We start from the raw sequence: 16,411 nt of genomic DNA, 5'->3' as shown, positions 1-16,411 counted from the left end.
ATTTCATGCACAACAAACTACAACAGGTAAATCTCTCAGCTTTGTGGATATTGGAAATATTGTATATAAATATTGAAACATAAAACTATTTTTGTTTATAGTCAATACTATGGCTCCTTGTCAAGATCTGTAGTCTATTTGATATGCTCTGTTAATACTGGAGCTTCATTTTATTTGTATCACACTTTCTGTCCAGTAATCGCAATAAGCTTTGAGCTCTATTACCTTCTAATAAATAAAGTATAAACTCTATTACAATGTTCTGTTTTGTTGCTCTTTAAATCTTCATACAAAAATGTCATAGAATTGTTATTGCACATAGGTGTAATAATTTAGGAGGCTGGTATACTGTGAAGTTACATAGGCCTACTGTCAGGGACAAGTCAAGCCCGTTCCCACCCACCACACAACATCACTCTCCCCAGAGTATTAATCACCCACACCTGCTCACCATTAGCAACCTCATCACAGCACACAATAAAACACTCACCACAGCCTCAGTTCAGTGTCAAACCTCCAACATGAACATACCATATTCTGTTGTCTCCTGACCATCTGATGCACCAAGACGTAACGTATGCTCCCCTTTGAAACACTAACCTCTGTGTTGTTGTCCTATTGCTTTCAGGACTCCTGCTCATTTCCCTGTTACCTGTGATCCGGTGTTCTCCTGAACTTTCAGTGTTTTCCTCCGAGCTTGCTTGATAGCGTCCGCATATGAAAGAGAAGGAGACAAGTATTAATAAAGCTCTTACTAGACACACTAATCTTCCAGATGTGTTAAGGCCAGTTGGAGCTAAACTTTTCAGGACATTGACTCTGTCTCGACTAGTCCTGGACTTGGACTTGACTTGGACTCGACAAAGCTGGACTTGACTACAGCTCTAACTCTGAGCTCGGAGTTCTCCTCTCATATGAGGCTGAATTCAGTTTTTTTCACCAGAACGCTCCAGTATTGTTTCCATAGATCGAGTTAATGACTCTCAAACATACATCTATGAGCTGCTCTATAGGAGTGCCACGAGAGCCTTTCCTTAGAACAGTATTTGAAAATCCATACTATGGTAAGTGTGCACGTGAAATATTTGAACACTTTTCAGAAATCCACACTGTGGTAAGTTTGCACGCTAGTATTCTACGTTCTTTCTAAAATCCTATATGGCGAGGGCTTCGCGCAGTTGCTTCATGCCCTTTCTTGAGTCGGTTAAAGCCCCGTTCATCTTGGGCGCCACTCCACTCATGTATTAAAGGTGAGCAGAAGAATTTTGTATTGCACACAAATAGATACAGGCAACCAGTGAAGATTTAATAAAATAGGGGTGATGTGAGGAGATTTTTTTTTTTTTGGAAGTTAATAATCTGGCAGCAGAATTTTGAATGTACTGCAGATGAACGATGGAGTGAGCTGGTAAGCCAAAGAAAATAACATTACAATAGTCTAGGGGAGTGGTAATAAATAATGGAAGATAATTATTTATCCCTCATAATGGAAGCGACGTGCTCGCGCACGTGCACACGGAAACAGGCGCGTCCGCACCGCATTGAGTTAAAAACATTTCAACTTTTCAGAATGCCGCAAGCGCACCGCGGGTCATGTGACAAGAACTAACCAATCAGCTTTATCCTTTATCGTAACAAAGCTCAGCTAAAATGAGGGCAGCTGATCATAGCTGTATATGGATTGCCATTTTTAAATAAATTTAGTAGCTGAGCTACTGCAAGCGATTTTTAGTGCTGCAGATCTATTTATCCTTTGCTGAAAGTTCTGCGTCTTCAGGGAGAGAGCACGTCATGGTTGCTTAGCAACGGCAGACATAACAGGGGCGCAACTGCCTGAGCGCTTTGGAAAGAAGGAGAAAGCGGCACGACTATCGTTTTCCACGCGTTTTTAGGCGCGATATGTGAACGGCTCCTAACGCTTGTTTGAAACCCGCGCCAACACAGACTTACTTTATTTTTTCGTTTATCCTTACTTCAGCCGATACGGGTGATTCATACAAATAACTTGCAATCTTTACAAGAATATCAGAATCATACAATGAGCAAGTCTGCGTTTATTAGACACTTCAGTCACACATCACACATCAGACACGTCATATCACATCAGTTTGTGCTTTTAGAATCGCCGAATCTGCTGCGGTTGTTCCATCACATCTGCAGCAGAGACCTGAACCAGGAAGTTGGTCACCAGATCACACAGTAAACAGTTAAACCGTAACACCGGAGAGTGCCAGGATGTTTTCCTCTGAGGTGCTCGTGCATCGCAGTTGTTTTGCCGTGGTACACCTTATTGGTTTTTTAAAGGGAACAAATGCCAATTTTATTTGGCCTCTGTTTGAAGTATTCCCATACTTTTGATATCAGTGGTCTCTGTTTTTGTGACAGAATGTCACTTTCTCCATTCCCAGTATGCCATTACGCGACATGTAAACAGTGTGACATGTCGACACATTTCACGCACGTTGACGTCGACGCGTCGTTGCAGCCCTAGTCTAGAGTGACACCTATGTTTCTAACAGTAGCCAATGGAAAAATTGAAATAATGTCAAGGTCAAAGCTAGATACATAAATTTTATTTTTTATTAGAGATGGGGGACCAATTATAAAAATTTCTGTTTTATTCAAGTTCAGACTGAGAAAATTAGAATGTAGCCAATCCTTTAACTCACTGACACATGAAGATAAGGATGTCATCAACTGGGTAGAATCCGATTGACAAGCAGTATATATCTGAATGTCATCAGCATAACGGGGGAGTTAAAACTATGAAAATGAATTATTTGGCCAAGAGGCTGAATATAAAGAATGAATAATAATGGTCGGAGAAGTGAGCCCTGGGGGAACTCCTTGTTTGAGCAAGACAGTAGGAGATTTGGAATTGTGCAGTGAGATGAAGTATTGCCTATCTGTGAGATATGAGGAAAACCAGGAAAAACCAGGATTAGACAATAGTCGGATAGATTTACAGGATCCAGATTTGTTTTTTTTTTTTTTTTTTAAGAATAGGAGTAACAGCAGCAGTCTTGAGTGAGATAGGAACAGTGGAAGAAATGAAAGACACGTTTATGAGGTGTGAGATGGGGCAGAAATAACAGGGATACAGTGCTTCAGGAGAAAAGTAGGTGCAGGGTCTAGTCGGCTGGAAGAGGAATTCGATTTCTGTATTACGTCAGCAATTAGAGATGAATTTGTTAAGTCACAGGTAGTCAATTATTGGGTAGACTGAGTTTGCTCACAATTAGAAATAGTCGGTTCGTCATGAAAACTCCCACATAAAACATCCAACTTTCCTTGAAAGTGGTGCAAAAAAGTGCAACACAAATCATCAGATTCATGTTGGCTGATTCTGTGATTTTGTGGCTGGATCAGTTTGCTTACCATGCTAAATAGTGCTTTAGGCCTATTATTAGCTTTGTTAATGATGCTGGAGATATAAGAAGAGCGGTATGCATTCAAGGCAGTTTTGTAGTTCTTGATGTAATCAGAATAAACAAGATAGTGGACAGTTAAACACTTTTTTCCTGAAAATAAGTTAAAGTTGTCTGCTTTTTGCTTTCATAGCACGAAGCTCTGCATTAAACCAAGGAGAGGAGTGGGACATAGGAACAGACCTGGTTCTAATTGGAGCATATTCATCCAGGATGTTAGAAATAGAAGAATGATACATATCAGAAATCATAGATGGACATGTACAATTTAAAACTTCAGGAACAGCAGAGGACGTAACAGAAGCAGAAAATTGACTAGTATCAGTACCATTTACATGACAATATGAAATGTGTTATCAGTGCATTTGGATGGACAGATTAATGTAAAATCTAAAATAATAAGCTTGTGGTCAGAGATAGGAATAGCCAGACCACTAACGGAGATATTATTTAAACCAGATGTACAGAGCAGATCAAGTTTGTGAGTTAGAAAGTTAATATTCTGAATCAGATCAAAACAGTCCAGCACAGTCAATAACTGAGCAGTATTTGAGCAGAGAGTGTCAACATGGATGTTAAAATCACCAAGTAGGATAACCATTTGTAGGATAACAAATAACATATCCAGGTTATTGTCAAGAATTAGTTTGTTTATATAGGAACCTTTATCAGAAATGGAGCGACAATTAAGGAGAGCACAGTGTTTCTCCATAATGCTTCCAGTGGAGGTAATGTTATCCATGGAGTCAATACTACTTGTGTTGACAAGTGTTTCTGGTGTTCGACAGTTCTTTAGAGAATGTTTCAACAGAGCCCTATTACTAGACCAGATGCACGGGATCACAGTAGAAGATGGCTGATGAATACTGAAAGTCCTTCTAGATAAGCGATGTAAAGAATGCAGGCGACGAATGATATAAAGTGTACGACAGTGTTCTTATTTTGCGGAGTTGAGAGGCAGGTACCCATTTAGAGCATTTAGCTCGCAGGTCGTATAAACAATTTCCATGTTGGGGTTAAATCCAATAGTGACCAAAAAAATTATAATGAGCCTTAGATTATTGACGTGAATGCAATTGCATGGGAACGCCAGCCATCAGCAAAACCATGTTAGCCAGAACCATAATCATTCTTAGCATCTACAAAAGTTGACTGAGAGGAGGGCTACCCGACCAGACAGTAAGCCAATAGACCAACTGAGAAGAAGAGTGTTAACTCACCTGACAGTCAGTCCAATAGATGGAGGATATAAGAAGTAGTGGGGTCGCAGGGAACCGATGACTAAAATAGTTCCCGGCGGTAACAAAACACACCATGTTGAAGCAAGGTAGTAAAAAACATACCACAGAGTAGTATTCCAGAAACCAGAGTGATTCACAGCAGATCCAACAATGGTCCAAACAGTAGCCCAGTAGTCCAAAATGAAAGAAGAAGTCCAAAACAGTAGTCCAAAAAACGGAAAATAAAAAAGATTGGAAACACAGATTGTCACAAAACAAACAAAAAGCCCAGCGTGGAGCGGCAGCCAGAAGCAAACAGCTTACCCACAACTGGAAGCCTTTAACTTTATTATACTTCTTCTAGTAGTAGTAGAAGGGCTAGCTATACAATGTTTGACAACTTTCAGCTGGATGCAGTTAAATGCTCATGGGAAAGATGAGTTTTATGCTCTTTTTGTTGTTTCTGTTGGGGATGGGGTTGGGGAGATCATGCCACCAGAAGGGGAAAGTGAATGAAAATGTTTGAAATCTGATCTATCTGACCTTTCTGGATAGAAAGTAGACTGATAAGATTGAGGTGAAGTAGGAAGGTGCAGAGTTGATGGCGATTCTGTATGCAAGCATCTACGCCTTGATCTTGATTTTGTGAGCTGTAACTGGTAGCCATTACAGAGGTGTGACGTGGGCTCAATTTACAGTAGACTAGTCGTGCTGCTGTGTTCAGTATTAGTTGTAGGCATTTGAGTGCACATGTTTGTTTTTTTACAAATTTCAGAAAAAAATGTTTATTAGACATTATCTGACTGCCTCAGTAATGTTTCATGATAATACATTTTTCTTCCAATACAATGTAAGTGAAAGGAGACAGAGACCGTGACCTAATGTTTAAAAATGACATAGTTCAAGTTCAAGTTCAAGTTCAGTTTATTTGTATAGCGCATTTACAACAGCCTCCTGGCTGACCAAAGTGCTTTACATAAGAGCAAGAATATTGCATATACATAAAGAAAAATAAAAAAAATAAAAAGACAAAAATTTAAAACCACCCATTTCAAAATGTAGCATAACACAGTAGTCAGTACACTAAGGAGAATAAAAAAGTTTTTAGCAAGGATTTAAAAATAGACAAGGAAGGGGCCAGTCTGATCTCTAAAGGCAGGGTATTCCAGAGTCGTGGCCCAGCCACTGCAAATGCACGCTCCCCTCTACGCTTTAGCCTAACACGAGGGACCACCAACAGAGCCTGGTCAAAGGAACGTAGGTTTCTTGATGGAGTATAAGGATGAAGAAGTTCAGATAAATAGACAGGAGCTTTGTTATGAAGGGATTTATAAATGAAGAGGAGAATTTTAAAGTCTATTCTCTGAGAAATTGGCAACCAGTGAAGGGATCTGAGAATTGGGGTTATGTGTTCATGTTTACGACAGTTTAAAAGAAGTCTGGCTGCAGCATTTTGGACTAGCTGAAGTCGTGCAATTTGAGATTTAGATATACCGCAATATAAAGAATTGCAGTAATCTAGACGCGATGTAACAAATGCATGAACAGCCATTTCTAGAGTTTTTGGAGTGAGAAAGTTTTTAATTTTAGACAGTAAACGAAGCTGATAGAAACTGGATCCAATAACAGAAGAGATATGTCTATCAAATTTTAAGTGTTGGTCAATAGTAATACCTAGGTTCTTCACCCGTGAGGATCTAAAAACGGATAAACTATCTAGCTCAGGGCTTATACACTGAGAGTTGTCATTTGGACCGAAAATAATTACCTCGGTCTTGGCCTCGTTTAAGAAGAGGAAATTTTGGGCTAGCCATAATTTCACCTCCTCTAAACATTGGAGAAGAGAAGTGATCGCAGTGGAGTTGTTTTTCTTAACTGGAAGATAGATTTGAGTGTCATCTGCATAGAAATGAAAAGACACACCATGTTTTCTTAGGATAGAACCCAGAGGCAGCATGTACAGAGAAAAAAGAGAGGGAGCTAAAATAGAGCCTTGTGGAACGCCACAGGTCAGAGGAGCAGGGGAAGACAAAAAATTTCCCAGTTTCACTAAAAACCTTCTGTCAGATAGGTACGACTGAAACCATTTCAGAGCATTTGCTTTTAGACCTACCCAAGACTCTAATCTAGATAATAGTATGGAGTGGTCTATGGTATCAAAAGCGGCTGATAAATCTAAAAGAATAAGAACCACAGAGTCCCCGGAATCAGTGGAGAGGTAAATATCATTTAACACCCTCAAAAGGGCGGACTCAGTGCTGTGAGCAGATTTAAAACCAGATTGAAAGACCTCATAAATAGAATTACTGGTCAAAAAGTGTTGAAGTTGATTCAGCACAATTTTCTCTAAAACTTTTGAAATAAAAGGCATAACAGAAATTGGACGAAATTTTTTTAGAACAGTGTGGTCCAGTGACGGCTTCTTGAGAAGAGGAGTGACTGAAGCAACTTTAAAGTCGGCAGGAACGGAGCCAGTTTGGAGACACTTATTAATAAGAGACAGCAGACCAGGCCCAATCGAATCAATAATTAATTTTAAAAATTTGGGGTGAATGATATCACTAGAACAGAAGGAGGGCTTAAGATTGTCAATCACCTCCTTCAATTCCTGGAGACTGATGGGTTGAAAAGCATCCAAAAATGCAGATGAAGATGACATGATAGGAGAGATGGTTAAAGTTAAAGTGGGGCAGACACCAAGTCTTAAGTTAGTAATTTTGTCACTAAAATATCTCAAGAAGCTTTCACAGAGAGCATCAGAGGCCACAGGCAAGGTGTTAACAGAAGGATTGGTAACAGACTGAATAATTGAAAATAAAACCTTAGGTTTAGAGTGATTAGATTCAATTATTTTAGAAAAGTATGCAGCTTTTGCAGACTTAGCTGCAGACATACAGGATTGGAACAACACAAGGGCAAGTAAATGAAGTCAATTTTCAAAAGTTTGGTTGATCTTTCCTTTAATATTTAGTTACTGATGATTATTTTATTTGCAAATCATATGTCTGAGTATGTGAATACATTTCACACGCTGACATTTTTGGACATTGATCTCAGAGGGTGTCTAGGTAAAAACATAAAATAAAACAAATAAATCCCCACTGTAAATCATTAATGACAATCAGTCAAAATGTCCATCAGAGAGGATGCTGGCTGAAAAATTCTAAGAGTTAGAATGTTTTTAACTGATATTTTAAACCAGTGGTAAAATAAAGCATAGACAATAGGATTCAGACCTGAGTTTATAAACAAGGTCCATGTTAGAAATGTCAGTGTAGTGAAGGAGACTTTTTTTGTTAGAGAACAGATGAAGAACGGAATCCAGCAAAGAAGATGAGCTGTCACAATGATTCCTAATGTCAGAGCAGCTTTGCTCTCAGATTTCCTCCTCACTGAAATGTCTATTACACATTTTACACTATTCATTTGAGAGTTAATAACTCTGACTTGCCTTTGCACAACATAAAATATCCTCAAATATGCAGTGATGATCACAGTACAAGGAAATAAAAGAGAAACTATTAAATCAATGAATCTCCAAGCAGGTGTCATCAAAGCAATACACTGTCCGTAACACAGTATTGTGTCTGACATATTAAAATATCCGTTACTTATTACAAACCAAATAACGTACACTGAACAGCAAAACCAGCAGAGACAGATGCTTATTAAAGTTTTAGTTGTAGTAATTTTCTGTGGGTACAGTAAAGGGTGACACACAGCCATATAGCGATCCACAGCAATTAAAACCAAATTACTAACGGATATAACAAGGAGCAACCTAACGATGATCACATACAGTCCACAATAAGTGTCTCCAAAGTACCAGCATGTCTCAATTTGCTTGATTGCCTCTATGGGTATCACAAAAAGTCCAACAAGCATGTCGGCCACAGCCAGAGAGAGAATGATCAGGTTGGTTGGAGTGTGAAGCTTCTTGAAGTGAGAGATGGAGATGATCACCAGCAGGTTCAGAAACACAGTCCAGGCTGACAGCAATAATACAAACATATAGATGATATTACGTTCAAAACTGGAGCGTTTTCCCTTGATGCATGATGAGTTGATGGCAGGAAAGCAGTATTGAGTCTCATGATTCTCTGTCTCAGTAGCCATGATTGGGCCTCCTCCTGTTAGGAATTTGTACTGCTCTCCTTACTGTGCTTTAATTTATAGTATCTAGATCACACTGACCAACCCATCACTGTGATGCTGAATAATTATATAATAGTTTTCTTTCCCTAACTTTTGTTATGATGGATGCACAATCTAAGATTTATTCCTTTTTGAAATATAATACTGTATATGAGCATTTATTATTGTAAGCATTAAATAAATGCTTTACAATAATTAGTAACTTTATTTAAAATCACCTCTCTCCATGTCTAGGCTATTTATGCTGTAGTGTAACAAAAATTATGCAAACAGTAAAAAGCAAAGTCAAACAGCGTTGTCGATCTGTGTGATTTTTCTTCTGGATGAATGAGGTAATTTTTTCATAAAGTTGCAGGTATTTGGTTGTTTGCTGTGAACATCACAGTTGAATGTGTGTTTGTGTTTTGTTAATAACACTGTTTACACTCACCTGTCCTCTTCCCTGCACTATAGGTTAAAGTATTATATAAGTGTACCGTTCTATGATATCCCCTGTTGAGGTCAACAGCTGGCTACCTCCACTGTAAACACAGTTGGCAGGGCAATGCTTCCCCCTCCTGAGGCGCCATACGGTTTTCCAAAACCTCTTCGAGGCCAACCAATAGTCTTTCTGCATGTCCTCACTAAACTCCTTCCAAACATGAGGTGCCTTCAGCAGTCACCTGGGCTGCAGTCCGCTTGGCCTGCCGGTACCCATCAGCTGCCTCAGGAGTCCCACAAGCCAGCCATGCCTGGTATGACTCCTTGAGTTTGATGGCATCCCTTACATCCGGTGTCCACCAGTGGGTTTGGGGATTGCCAGCTCAACTGGCACTGGAGACCTTATGGCCACTGGCGGCACCAGGGGGATCCTTTGATTTGGATGTTAGTCATTAGCTGGCATTTTAACTGTTGTCACGCATCACAATTACACATACTGTACCAAGTTAATACACAGTTTTTGTTTAAACTTTTCAAGTGCTTTCCATCTACTGAAAGATTTCTTACAGTAATAAAATTAAACTCAGAAAATGTTATAACCTGATTAAGTTTTTAATATGGTGTACTGACTTGGTGCAGTGGATATGGATTCGTTTTTTTATTTTTCATTTTAAACAGCATATATGATTATTTCATGGTTTTGCAATAATTGTGTCAGGCCATAAATCCTTTATAGGATGAACTGAGGAGAAGACCAAACTATGGCCAGAGTGATCCTGACATAGTTATGGTCCATGATATTCACACCGTTTCAGTGTAATAAACAGATCTCTGTGACTGTATATATTTCTCAAGTTGGAAAAGGACATCTACAAGTGGAATATAATGCTGATAAAGACAAGAAAAAATTAGACAAACACATGACCGTATGACTGAAATGCAAAAGTGTATATACTGTATATACATCAATTTTTTTTCTTAGCCACTGGCTCCTAATTTATTTTTTTATTATTTATATATATATATATATATATATATATATATATATATATATATATATATATATATATATATATATATATATATATATATATATATATATTTTATTTTATTTTATTTTTTTTGCTACTAGTGTAATCTTCTTTACCTGATCTATTTTTCAGTTATATTAAGTCATCATAACGATTTTTATAGCACTATATTTAACCAGAAGAGTAACAATTACGGGTATTTTTTGTCAGTTACTGCCAGTCCTGCGTAATCCTTATGGACAAGATGGGCTGCAACCCAGGGTCCTGAAAACTGTGAGACAATTCTCTTTTGCGTTTTAAAAAGGGTTACCAACAGTTCCGTATTATACAGAATAGTTCTGTATTTAAGGGATCAGAGAAGTGATCCATATGAAAGTTATACGGAACGCAGATTGTGAATGTCCTCCTAGACCATACCAAAAACAAATTATTCTTTTTAGAAATCATTGTTTGAAGTGTTTTGATTTCTGCAAATCAGTTTGGGCAAATGCAGAGACGTGATTGCTGATCGTGAGCACTACATCCAACTAGAAAACATACAATCTACCTGAGGGAAGATTTCTTTTACTATTATAACGTAAAGTTGTTAAATATATAAACAAAATAATAATTGTTAAATTTTAACTTCTAGCATATTATTATTATTATAAAACTTGGACCTCATTATTGAAAACCAAATTTAAGCACCAAAAAGCAGCCTACACTCTATGCTCTTCATAGGCTACATGGTTGCAATAAAATTTGTTTATTTTTAAGTGCCATTGTTTAAAAAAATCTTTATTGACCGATGTCTCATATGCATTAGATTGTCATTAAAATGCTGTGCCACATTGTATGCAATTTCATGTTCAAAAATTCATTATTGACTGATGTTTCATAGATATTCAGTTGTGCTTTCAAATGTTATGCCATATTGTATATAATTTTACAGTACCCAGCTTCTAAATTAGTACACCTATGTGTTAATTTCCATAGTGACATTTCATATATGACAGATGAGGATTAGCTTTAGCCTTAGCTCAGGGCTCCACAGAGGCTTAAAGGGCTAGTTCACCCAAAAATGAAAATTAGTTTTTTATCTGCTTAGTCCCAGGGCATCCAAGATGTAGCTGACTTTATTTCTTCAGTAAAAAAAAAAAGAAAAAAAGGAAACATGCATGCGAAAATTTCTCAGTGTGCAAAGACCTTTGTTATTTCATTTTTGGAACTATCATATTATCTTGGGGGGGGGGGGGGGGGCTTGGGGTTGAAATGCTATTTCATGCATACTGAGTTTTTTACACTGTTAAAGAGTTGGATTCCCATGCTAAACATGGACAAAGTTTCAAAAATTAAGTTGTACATTTCGTTAAGTTCCGGTTTGTCACAAGTTTCGGAAAGTTTTTTTCGAGTATGGCTCTGTGTGATGATAGATGGAGCGGAATTTCCTTATATGGGTCTTAAGGGCACTTCTCCCGGAAGAGCGCGCGCTCCCGTATAGCAGAGCACAGCAGAGACATTCACTGATCAGAGCGAGAGCGTCGCGAATTGTCACAAAAGAAGTGTGTTTTTGGTTGCCAGGGCAAGACAACCCTGCACAGATTACCAAAAAAAAACAAAAAACACAGCATTAAGGGACCAGTGGATGGAGTTTATTTTTTACAGAGCATCAACGGAGTTGTGCAAGTGTTTGTGTTTGTTCCCTGCATTTCGAAGATGCTTGTTTTACAAACAAGGCCCAGTTTGACGCCGGATTTGCATATCGTTTATTTCTTAAGGATAATGCAGTCCCAACGAAAAAGGGCCACAACCATGTGTTGGAACCACAGGCGGTGAGTAAAACTGCTTCAAATATCTCTGTGTTGTTAACTAAACTATCGGCGCGTAAGCACATCAAGTAAACAACATGCGATGTTGGCATCAAACTGCACTTCCCACATGTACACCTTTAAAGGAAAAAAAAAAAGACGACATAAAGTGGAACTTAGTCATTTTCCAAAACCGCTAAGCAAATATATACAGTTTCAGTACATACCACATAGAGATGTTGTTGCTGATGCTGCTCTTGTTAAATTTCAGCCTCGGGATCTGATTCTGGATCATAAATATACGGCTGAATCTGACTGTTAGCCATGGGTTGTTTTGGATGATGTTTTTGTCCTCACGGTAATGTCACAGCTTCCAGACGCTATCAACCCAAAAGCCTACTGGCGCTCGTGATTCTTTAGCTCCCCCCATACGTCACGCCTCCAGCCGCTCGTGTTTTTCCGAAGGAAAAAAAACCGGTACAGACTATCTTTCTCTTATAAATATAATAAAACTAAAGACTTTTTGGAGATATGAAGGATGCAGTACTACTCTATAGGTACTCAAGATTAACAGGATATTGAGTGAAAATGAGCATTTCACCCCCCCTTTAAGGACATTAATCCTGACTTTTGTGGAGGAAGCTGTGGGGAACAATTCAAACTAATGTGCCGCTCTTTTGTCTCAATTTGTAAACAGTATGTGAAAACACTGGACATCGGACATCTAAGACCGTTAACTAAAAAAAATTATTATAATAATAGTGTGAGATATTTTGAACATGTTTTAAATAAGCATACTGATCCCATGATAATCCTGATAGAAAACACAGTGATTTGATTATGAACTGGCAACATTTATTGATGGTCTGAGCTTCACTGCACTTGAATCCTGACAGGCTTGTAATGCTCATGGAGTGCAGAAATTTTGTTTTTTGTAATTTTGTCAATTTTATTTTGTAGTTTGACAACACTTTCTGTGGCCTGTTTGTGACCACCTGTTTATGTCTGGATTTATTTTTATCATTGCATTTGAGGAGCTCTTGCATCACTCCCTCTGCTTGTGTGTGTGTGTGTGTGTGTGTGTGTGTGTGTGTGTGTGTGTGTGTGTGTGTGCGCGTGCGAGCATGTTTACAGTATTTCACACCTTTAATGAGTGGTTTAGTGGAGGATTGTCTCTGGGGCAATAATACATGAGGAACATAAATCAAAATTATAATTGGTCTTAAAAGTTGGCACATAATTGATGTTTTCTGACATCAGTAAGAGTAAACAAACTGAACAAAAACGTGTAATTGAACATGTCAGATCAAGCCTCGGGACAGAGGCCCACCCACAGTGCCATTTGCAGAGCCCATTGTATTTTACAATAAATTATAATTATTTTCTATAATTATATTCACTATGCAAACATACTAACTTGAAACTCATCTGAAACTCCTTTGACAGCCAGGAAGATGCATGTGCATTAATTTGCGTTATTTTAATGTTATTAATGCTTCATGTTTACCTAAAACCTTCCCAGTTGATGATACAGAAATGTGGGCATGTCACTATTAAGTGGCCTTAAACAGCAGACCTTTTACTGCAGATTTATTTTTTTCTAAACAAATGACAGTCGCAACCAAAGTATTTCATTTACAATAATAAATCCTAAAATTTAGCATTAGTAACTTTTCCCATGCACTCAAGCTCCAAAGATCTTATGTTCTTGGCTCATTTTGAATTCGATCTAATCACTAATTCAGGAATGTCTTTTATTTGATAGGATCTGTTAATCTTAAAATTCATCAAGTCACTCAAATCATAATCTGGCTTGATTAGTTGTGCTATATTTCTCCCAAAAATAAAAACTGTCTTTGCCTTCACATAAATCCAAATCTGTAGAACTCAGAAGCACAAATCCTGAATACTGTTTTCCATGAAATCACAATGAATACAAAAATAAAGTAACATAACAAAATTGTAGTCCATTGTGTGCTATACGATAACTTTAGTTTCATAAGAGCAATAAATATATCCATTTCATTAATGAACTGTTCGGGGTCTTTTGAGTATTGTTTTTATCTATAGGTCACATACTTCAAGCTAGTAGTTTTTTAGCCTGTCATTGAGAAACACAACTCGACCTGTGTCAAATGGAAAGTAGCAGACCATTTGAAATCTTCAGTTCATGTCTAAAATATGGGGGGGGGGGGGGGGGTCTGAAAAAAATTAAGTCATGATTCAGGCCCCACCCTCAAAGGGACAGAAGCATAAATACCTCCTACCGTCTGTCAGTTTAAGTTAATCGAACAACAAAATACAGCTTTGATAAAAGATTAATCTATATTTTATTCATACAGTGACACTATGCAGTGTTATTTTTTATTTATTAAATTTCTGTACCTAAATACTATTGGTATAACTTATTTTATTATTTTTTTAAATCGTGTACAGAAAAAAAAAACTAAGACAGATATATATATATATATATATATATATATATATATATATAAAACTAAACAGCCTTTCCATATATGATAGGGAAAGTAACTATTATGTTTGTGGTGTATAATGATAATAATAATAATCATTTGTGCCACATTTAGATATAACATAGACAGATTTCTTGTAACACTAATCAGTTTTAACATTATATTTTCAGTAACATTGATTAGAGAGTGACTATTTATAGGAGCTGAGGCATTATTGGTAACAGGGGTGCTGTTAACACAGGGTACAGGGGGTCAAGACACCAACTGACCCTGCACTTTTGATAAGGCAACATTCACGAGTTCACCCTTACATCTAATTTGAAGGCGAATAGTAGGCATATTTTGGCGTGCTGTCCTGGGGGAGGGGTCCGGGCCCGGAGCATAGCCCGAACCCAAATAACTCCCCCTATCCCTAATTTGGAATAAATAGATTAGAAGTGAGGAGTTGGGGTGGAGAAGGGATGCCGAAAAACTGTTGTGGGATAGGAGGTAGGAAGACTGGATATATATACGCCTGTGTGCTAGCTAAGATGATTAGCTAAACGAGATGCACATGTGCCAAATTGGATGATTATTTGATCGTGCTCCTCCCCGAACTTTGTTAATGAAACCACATATAGTAGGGCTGTCCTCGACTAAAGATTTCTTCTGGTCAACTAGAAGTTGTTCATTTTAAGCATTAGTCAACTAATTCCAATTTTATTAATAAATCATTATAATGAGCCTTTAATTGGTCATAGATGTAAAAAAAACCCAAAGAGAACAATTAGATACAAAGTATCGCTCTGATTCGGACGAGAATGCTGATGCATCGTCTAGATCACATCCCTTAGGTCATGCCTACCTCCCTGTGACTCACGATTCCTCTTACTCCTACCCGCAGGTGGCGGAGGAGCGTAGTCTAACCCATGGGGGAGGCGGACTGCTTGGCAGCATGGAGAGAGATCAGTGGTGTGGCGCAGCTCGGCTACCTGATCAGGAGAAAGGTCCTCTCCTCTATCCAGGTCTTTTAGCAGATCATCCTGATATGCTTGAAACACCATCATTGTGTGTAATAAAGTCACAGCCTGACCTGCTGCCACTTAGGCCTTGCCATTTAAGCAAGATGTATTTCTTGAAGGCACTTAGATGGCAAGGAGAGAGATTAAGAGTGGACGTCTCGCCCACAGAAAGAAAAAAATCTCTTTCTACAGGGTCATCCTCTCATAGCGGCTTTTGTGCAACCCCTCGATTTCCACTGCTGAAAACGATGGATTCAAGAAGAAAACTGCCTCTTCCTTTTTTTTTTTATCTCTGCATGGAGATCAGGCAGAAATGGAAGGCTCACCTGAGGTGGAGGGCTATGGTCAGAAAGATAATGCTCGTTGAGGCGGCCTCACAGCATCACCTTGTTAACGCATTTCCATGGCAGGTCCAAATTTGCAGTGGCGCGATCCATAACCTCCAACAGCTCTACATACGCAGGACAGGAGGATTGAGAAGGCTCAACCTCAGCTTCTTCACCATCCTCAAATATCTCCTGCTTTTCCTGGGTAAAAACCCAGCAGAGCACTAACCTCAGTATCAGAAAATGTTAAAGAGTAGTAGTCGCCATGATAGACAGAGAAAAATCGCTCTTACCAGTTCTTTCAGATGAGCGCTTCAAACAGAACAATCAGTGAAGACGTAGAAGAGAATTATGTGTTATTTCTTTGCCTATTTATCCATAGTCGTGCCAGTAGTTACGTCAGGGGGCTGTCACCGACCAAGTCGTTGGTGTTTTTGTATGCTTCAGACATGGGTCACAACGAGGTGTTCCCCATATCGACCCCTAGAGGACGCAGTTTGAAGTTCCCTTGAAAGGGAACATGGGATTACTTTCCGTTGTCATGTTGATGATACTCAGATGTATATTCA

General features: G+C 38.4%; 1 pseudogene; it reads right to left on the bottom strand.

Annotated features, from left to right (window-relative positions):
- Positions 1 to 7,759: 7,759 nt before the first annotated feature.
- LOC127966122 (trace amine-associated receptor 13c-like) lies at positions 7,760 to 8,812 on the bottom strand (annotated as a pseudogene).
- Positions 8,813 to 16,411: the final 7,599 nt, after the last annotated feature.

The sequence above is a fragment of the Carassius gibelio genome, chromosome B10 (genome assembly GCF_023724105.1).
Source record: "Carassius gibelio isolate Cgi1373 ecotype wild population from Czech Republic chromosome B10, carGib1.2-hapl.c, whole genome shotgun sequence".
Lineage (NCBI taxonomy): Eukaryota > Metazoa > Chordata > Actinopteri > Cypriniformes > Cyprinidae > Carassius > Carassius gibelio.
The sequence above is the reverse complement of the archived record's forward strand: the minus strand, read 5'-3'. Positions and strand labels throughout refer to the sequence as shown.